Below are 8,026 nucleotides of genomic sequence, written 5' to 3'. Positions count from 1 at the left end.
ACTAGCCGCAGCCCCGCCAAGGCTACAGAGAATGATTCTTCAATTACAAAAATACAACTTCACAATCACTCACCGTCCAGGCAAAGGCATCCCTGTCGCAGACACGCTCTCCAGGAAGTTTCTTACCTATAAGGACAGCAGCCTCAGTGAAGGCATGGACATGCAAGTGCACACTGTGTACAGCAACTTACCAGTTAGTGATACAAAACTGAAGGAGATCCAAGCAGAAACAGAAAAGGACTCACAACTCGCACAGCTGAGGAAAGTCATACAGGATGGATGGCCTGAGGAGAGGAGAAAATGCCCTCAGAGCGTCTCAGAATTCTGGAACCATCCTGATGAACTATCACAGATCAACGGAATAATTTTCAAAGGAGAGAAAATCATCATTCCTACCAGTCTCAGAGAAGAGATTTTGACAAAGATCCATGCTGGACACATGGGCATGGAAAAGTGCAAACAGAGAGCACGGGACATTTTGTTTTGGCCCGGAATGTGCAAACAAATAGAGGACATTGTTGGTAAATGCGCCATATGTCTTGAACGACGCCCCTCAAACACCAAAGAGCCAATGTTACCTCACTGTATCCCAGACCGACCCTGGCAGGTCGTGGCAACCGATCTGTTCACCTGGAACAACGAGAACTACATCGTAACAGTTGACTACTACAGCAGATACTTCGAACTCGACAAGCTTCACAGCTCCACATCTGCAGCTGTGATACACAAGCTGAAAGCAGCCTTTGCCAGGCATGGCATTGTAGAGACTTTAATATCTGACAATGGGCCCTGTTACAAATCAAATGAGTTTGAATCCTTCACAAAAGCATGGGAGTTTCCACGTCACCACAAGCCCACATTACCCTCAAAGTCATGGCCTTGCTGAAAAATCAGTGCAGATTGCTAAATCACTCATGGATAAAGCAAAAGCAGACAAGAGAGACCCCTACCTCAGCCTCCTTGAATACCGCAACACTCCAGTTGACAACTTCAAATCACCAGCCCAGCTGTTGATGAGCCGCAGACTTCGCTCAATCCTTCCCAGCACCAACCAGCAGCTACAACCTGAGGTCGTCAGCTACAAGGAAATGCATGAAAAACGTGCACAGAGACAACAACAACAAAAGCGATACTACGACAGGTCAGCTAGACCACTGCCACCACTGATCGACGGAGAGTCAGTTTGAATCCAGGAGCATGGAACAACAGTTTTCAGCTGTGCTAACATAATTGCAAAAGGGTTTTCTAATAATCAATTAGCCTTTAAAATAAAAACTTGGATTAGCTAACACAACGTGCCATTGGAACACAGGAGTGATGGTTGCTGATAATGGGCCTCTGCACGCCTATGTAGATACTCCATTAAAAGTCTGCTGTTTCCAGCTACAATAGTCATTTACAATATTAACAATGTCTACACTGTATTTCTGATCAATTTGATGTTATTTTAATGGACAAAAAATGTGCTTTTCTTTCAAAAACAAGGACATTTCTAAGTGACCCCAAACGTTTGAACGGTAGTGTATATTGATTTGTTTAACACTTATTTGGTTACTACATGATTCCATATGTGTTATTTCATAGTTTTGATGTCTTCACTATTATTGTACAGAAACTATGTAGAAAATAGTAAAAATATAGAAAAACCCTGGAATGAGTAGGTGTGTCCAAACTTTTGACTGGTACTGTATATAGACAATATAGAAAAGGTACCTCAGTGTGTGAGAGCAGTAGGCCAGTGTGTTGGTGGCGGTCATGGAGGAAGGACAGGTAACGGTGTTTGGGGTTCTTCGCGATGTCAGCAGCAGAGGCCTGGCACAGGAACCACCTCGTGAAGGGGTACTTACTGTACAAACACCTAGAATGCTGCCATTGAGAAGCTCAGGTTGAAACACAAGGATAGACATTTGTATAATATCAATTATAAACAAACCTCCTCAATCACACCTACCAGGTTTTCACCTTCTCCTTCATTGGAAATCAAACTGAGTGTGTCATCTAAACAAGAGAGAAAACAGTTTGAAACTGTCTTCCACAACAACAACAAACATGTTATGAATCCGTATTGTTCATTTATTTGAGGTCATGATAAAGCCATACCACTGAAATAGATGCGATCTGTCACACATTGAGAGGAAAACCACAAGGTGGTGGCAGAGTAGTCCATCTATGAAGGAGAAACACAATGACTTGTTAATTGTTTTCTTGGGAGGCACTCTGCCCCTACTATATCTGAGAATAGCTTGAACAACTGACATGTTTACAGACCTGAGCCAGTGCAGGGAGGAACAGCAAGGTGAACTGTAATATTCAGAGAAAAAGATCAGTACCACAACACAAACTGTTCAGAAAAAACTATTTATTGACTAGTAAGGACCATAAAGAATGTTCATGCCAATCAAATGGCTCTGTGCACAAAGTCAGATAAAATGTTATTTGTCACATGCGCCGAATACAACAGAGCCAGTGAAATGCTTACTTACAAGCCCTTAACCAACAATGCAGTTAAGAAAAAAACCTACAAAAATAAGAAATAAAAGTAACAAATAATTAAAGAGCAGCAGTAAAATAATAATAGCGAGGCTATATAGAGGGGGTACCAGATGAGACATGGGAAGGTGGTTCCAGAAATCAAGTCACAATCTAAAAAAAAAAGTCCTATCGGATTTCTAAAGTAAGAATTTGTTTAACCTCGTCCCAAAATGTTTGGTGATGAAGTTGTGGGGTTGACAGTAGGTCTAGGTCTTACACCTCTGATTTAGAAAACGCACAAGCTTGAAAAACAAGCTCCATTTCTCGTTCCTCTCTTCTCAGATAACTACCAGAACACTACTCTTCTCCCTCTGCCAGCTCACCCAGGAATCTTCCTGAGCTCTACCGCCCCCCGTTGTCAGCATCCAGAACTGCTCGACAATCACATTCCGGGGCTGATCTGGGAGGGCTGCTCCAGCAGTGTCAGCAGCAGCCAGTCTCCCACCAGCAACTGGAAGCAGGGCCGGGGCCAGGACAGTCATGGCTGGCACCACAGAAAGCACCTCCGGGACCGGATCAGAACGCGCGGCCTGATGAGACCACCCAGTGTCGGGACCAGGACCCTGGAGTTCTTCATGGACAGACCCCCTGAGCCCACATTCAGTCATTAGACCCCCTGAGCCCACATATCTTGTCATTAGTTACCATGGAGGTAACTAATGACAAGATAGCTGTGGTGAATACTATATCAATGGCTTCACATTGCCCTCTGGTGGGCTGTGGACCGATGATTCCTTTTCACTTGGATTCTGGGAAGGGGTGTGTGTGGAGAAGGGGTAACTTTTTCTTCACTTACTTCATGCATCTTTGTTGCAGGTGACCCAGAGGTTCTTTGAGACAGTGTACACTCAGCTGGAGTGCTGGTATGAGAGGAAGATCCAGGATGCCAAGCGGCAGGCAGAGCTCAGGGCACAGCAGGACAGGGCCGAACTCCTGCAGCGAATTAGAAGCCTGGAGGAGGAGCTTGAACAGCTCAGGATGACCAATGGGAGCACAGACAGTTGATGCCAACCGGGCTGACATGAGTTTGAGCAGAGGAAGAGGCGAAGCGAGAGGGTTTACTCTGCCCAAAATCTGTACACGAAAATAAGACCACAAAGTGAGGAATTTTTTATGGAGGACAATGAGTCGAATTTGGTTAAGAAAAACTTGAATTGCTTACTTGATCAAATAAAAGCACGTGGCATTTCACCAACTTAAAAAAAATAAAACTTAATCTGAGTTGTGCCTTTTGTTCACACGCGTATCTGCCCTCTCATTGGCTAGAATAGTCCCACCTGATCTCGACTACTTTGGCCTGCCTTCCATCAAAGACAATACAGTGCTTCCATCTTTGAGGACACTCATTTCCAATGTTAGTGTTCACTCGACTATCTTGTCAATATAATAGATTGTCTTTGGTTTGACCCTTAACCTAATTGTAACCAATTTGAAAATGAAATATCACATCTGCCATGTCCCCTTTGTTTTTCCCATTTATTGCTTATACAGTGCTTTGCAAAAGTACATTTACATTTACATTTAAGTCATTTAGCAGACGCTCTTATCCAGAGCGACTTACAAATTGGTGCATTCACCTTATGATATCCAGTGGAACAACCACTTTACAATAGTGCATCTAACTCTTTTAAGGGGGGGGGGTTAGAAGGATTACTTTATCCTATCCTAGGTATTCCTTAAAGAGGTGGGGTTTCAGGTGTCTCCGGAAGGTGGTGATTGACTCCGCTGACCTGGCGTCGTGAGGGAGTTTGTTCCACCATTGGGGTGCCAGAGCAGCGAACAGTTTTGACTGGGCTGAGCGGGAACTGTACTTCCTCAGAGGTAGGGAGGCAAGCAGGCCAGAGGTGGATGAACGCAGTGCCCTTGTTTGGGTGTAGGGCCTGATCAGAGCCTGAAGGTACGGAGGTGCCGTTCCCCTCACAGCTCCGTAGGCAAGCACCATGGTCTTGTAGCGGATGCGAGCTTCAACTGGAAGCCAGTGGAGAGAGCGGAGGAGCGGGGTGACGTGAGAGAACTTGGGAAAGTTGAACACCAGACGGGCTGCGGCGTTCTGGATGAGTTGTAGGGGTTTAATGGCACAGGCAGGGAGCCCAGCCAACAGCGAGTTGCAGTAATCCAGACGGGAGATGACAAGTGCCTGGATTAGGACCTGCGCCGCTTCCTGCGTGAGGCAGGGTCGTACTCTGCGAATGTTGTAGAGCATGAACCTACAGGAACGGGTCACCGCCTTGATGTTAGTTGAGAACGACAGGGTGTTGTCCAGGATCACGCCAAGGTTCTTAGCACTCTGGGAGGAGGACACAATGGAGTTGTCAACCGTGATGGCGAGATCATGGAACGGGCAGTCCTTCCCCGGGAGGAAGAGCAGCTCCGTCTTGCCGAGGTTCAGCTTGAGGTGGTGATCCGTCATCCACACTGATATGTCTGCCAGACATGCAGAGATGCGATTCACCACCTGGTTATCAGAGGGGGGAAAGGAGAAGATTAATTGTGTGTCGTCTGCATAGCAATGATAGGAGAGACCATGTGAGGATATGACAGAGCCAAGTGACTTGGTGTATAGCGAGAATAGGAGAGGGCCTAGAACAGAGCCCTGGGGGACACCAGTGGTGAGAGCACGTGGTGCGGAGACAGATTCTCGCCACGCCACCTGGTAGGAGCGACCTGTCAGGTAGGACGCAATCCAAGCGTGGGCCGCGCCGGAAATGCCCAGCTCGGAGAGGGTGGAGAGGAGGATCTGATGGTTCACAGTATCAAAGGCAGCCGATAGGTCTAGAAGGATGAGAGCAGAGGAGAGAGAGTTAGCTTTAGCAGTGCGGAGCGCCTCCGTGACACAGAGAAGAGCAGTCTCAGTTGAATGACTAGTCTTGAAACCTGACTGATTTGGATCAAGAAGGTCATTCTGAGAGAGATAGCAGGAGAGCTGGCCAAGGACGGCACGTTCAAGAGTTTTGGAGAGAAAAGAAAGAAGGGATACTGGTCTGTAGTTGTTGACATCGGAGGGATCGAGTGTAGGTTTTTTCAGAAGGGGTGCAACTCTCGCTCTCTTGAAGACGGAAGGGACGTAGCCAGCGGTCAAGGATGAGTTGATGAGCGAGGTGAGGTAAGGGAGAAGGTCTCCGGAAATGGTCTGGAGAAGAGAGGAGGGGATAGGGTCAAGCGGGCAGGTTGTTGGGCGGCCGGCCGTCACAAGACGCGAGATTTCATCTGGAGAGAGAGGGGAGAAAGAGGTCAAAGCACAGGGTAGGGCAGTGTGAGCAGAACCAGCGGTGTCGTTTGACTTAGCAAACGAGGATCGGATGTCGTCGACCTTCTTTTCAAAATGGTTGACGAAGTCATCAGCAGAGAGGGAGGAGGGGGGAGGAGGGGGAGGAGGATTCAGGAGGGAGGAGAAGGTGGCAAAGAGCTTCCTAGGGTTAGAGGCAGATGCTTGGAATTTAGAGTGGTAGAAATTGGCTTTAGCAGCAGAGACAGAAGAGGAGAATGTAGAGAGGAGGGAGTGAAAGGATGCCAGGTCCGCAGGGAGGCGAGTTTTCCTCCATTTCCGCTCGGCTGCCCGGAGCCCTGTTCTGTGAGCTCGCAATGAGTCGTCGAGCCACGGAGCAGGAGGGGAGGACCGAGCCGGCCTGGAGGATAGGGGACATAGAGAGTCAAAGGATGCAGAAAGGGAGGAGAGGAGGGTTGAGGAGGCAGAATCAGGAGATAGGTTGGAGAAGGTTTGAGCAGAGGGAAGAGATGATAGGATGGAAGAGGAGAGAGTAGCGGGGGAGAGAGAGCGAAGGTTGGGACGGCGCGATACCGTCCGAGTAGGGGCAGTGTGGGAAGTGTTGGATGAGAGCGAGAGGGAAAAGGATACAAGGTAGTGGTCGGAGACTTGGAGGGGAGTTGCAATGAGATTAGTGGAAGAACAGCATCTAGTAAAGATAAGGTCAAGCGTATTGCCTGCCTTGTGAGTAGGGGGGGAAGGTGAGAGGGTGAGGTCAAAAGAGGAGAGGAGTGGAAAGAAGGAGGCAGAGAGGAATGAGTCAAAGGTAGACGTGGGGAGGTTAAAGTCACCCAGAACTGTGAGAGGTGAGCCATCCTCAGGAAAGGAACTTATCAGGGCGTCAAGCTCATTGATGAACTCTCCAAGGGAACCTGGAGGGCGATAAATGATAAGGATGTTAAGCTTGAAAGGGCTGGTAACTGTGACAGCATGGAATTCAAAGGAGGCGATAGACAGATGGGTCAGGGGAGAAAGAGAGAATGTCCACTTGGGAGAGATGAGGATCCCAGTGCCACCACCCCGCTGACCAGAAGCTCTCGGGGTGTGCGAGAACACGTGGGCAGACGAGGAGAGAGCAGTAGGAGTAGCAGTGTTATCAGTGGTAATCCATGTTTCCGTCAGTGCCAAGAAGTCGAGGGACTGGAGGGAAGCATAGGCTGAGATGAACTCTGCCTTGTTGGCCGCAGATCGGCAGTTCCAGAGGCTGCCTGAGACCTGGAACTCCACGTGGGTCGTGCGCGCTGGGACCACCAGGTTAGAGTAGCAGCGGCCACGCGGTGTGAAGCGTTTGTATGGTCTGTGCAGAGAGGAGAGAACAGGGATAGACAGACACATAGTTGACAGGCTACAGAAGAGGCTACGCTAATGCAAAGGAGATTGGAATGACAAGTGGACTACACGTCTCGAATGTTCAGAAAGTTAAGCTTACGTTGCAAAAAATCTTATTGACTAAAATGATATAGTACTGCTGGCTGGTGAAATAGGCTAGCTAGCAGTGGCTGCGTTGTTGACTTTGTTTGAAAGTGTAGCTGGCTAGGTAACCTCTAACTGGCTAGGTAACCTCGACAATTACTCTAGACTACACAATTATCTTGGATACAAAGACGGCTATGTAGCCAGCTAAGATCAAACAAATCAAACTGTTGTACTGTAATGAAATGAAATGTAATACTACCTGTAATACTACCTGTGGAGCAAAGCGGAATGCAACTACTCGCTCCAAACCAAACCGGAAGTGCGTATCGTAGAGGGAGAGGCAATAGAAGTGTTGTTTCTTGTATTATTGTCTTTTGTGTCTTTAGAGGACTGCTTCACCTTAATGTCCCCTTTCCCTTTTCTTCTGTCCTTATTTTGTCCCACTTTGTCCCTTCTTTGTCCCTTCTTCTCTTCTGCCAACTAGACACTCCTTGTTAGCTAGCTAGCTAGCTTCTTTCAGGAATGTCCCTAGCAACTGCCTAGCAACAGGTAAACAACTTAGCTAGCTAAGAAAACGGTATAATTTTATGAAAAATTGTTACTTTTTCAAAAGCCTTTCTTCTTTGTTTGCTGCTTGTTTGGTCTCCTATTCAGTTTGCAGTTTTCTTTTGATTTTTTTTTCGATGTACTTTACTCTAAAAAAACATTTAAATTTCAATATTTGTAGGAGCTCATCTTTTCAGCTGCTGCTGCTTAATTTGGAACTCCGGTATTCATAAAGTATAAAGTATTCATCCCCCTTGGCGTTTTTCC

At 47.2% G+C, this 8,026-nt stretch overlaps 1 long non-coding RNA gene across 1 annotated transcript; it reads right to left on the bottom strand.

The window, feature by feature from the left end:
- Window positions 1-1,689: 1,689 nt before the first annotated feature.
- On the bottom strand, window positions 1,690-4,029 carry LOC139543513 (uncharacterized). The gene is made up of 5 exons (XR_011668731.1): window positions 3,329-4,029; window positions 2,269-2,301; window positions 2,101-2,167; window positions 1,952-1,998; window positions 1,690-1,866 (listed from the first exon to the last, which is right to left on the bottom strand). It is a non-coding gene; the product is annotated as an uncharacterized lncRNA (long non-coding RNA).
- Between the last annotated feature and the right edge of the window lie 3,997 nt (window positions 4,030-8,026).

The sequence above is a fragment of the Salvelinus alpinus genome, chromosome 18 (genome assembly GCF_045679555.1).
Source record: "Salvelinus alpinus chromosome 18, SLU_Salpinus.1, whole genome shotgun sequence".
NCBI lineage: Eukaryota > Metazoa > Chordata > Actinopteri > Salmoniformes > Salmonidae > Salvelinus > Salvelinus alpinus.
Note: the sequence above shows the minus strand (reverse complement) of the source record. Positions and strands in the feature narration are given on the sequence as shown.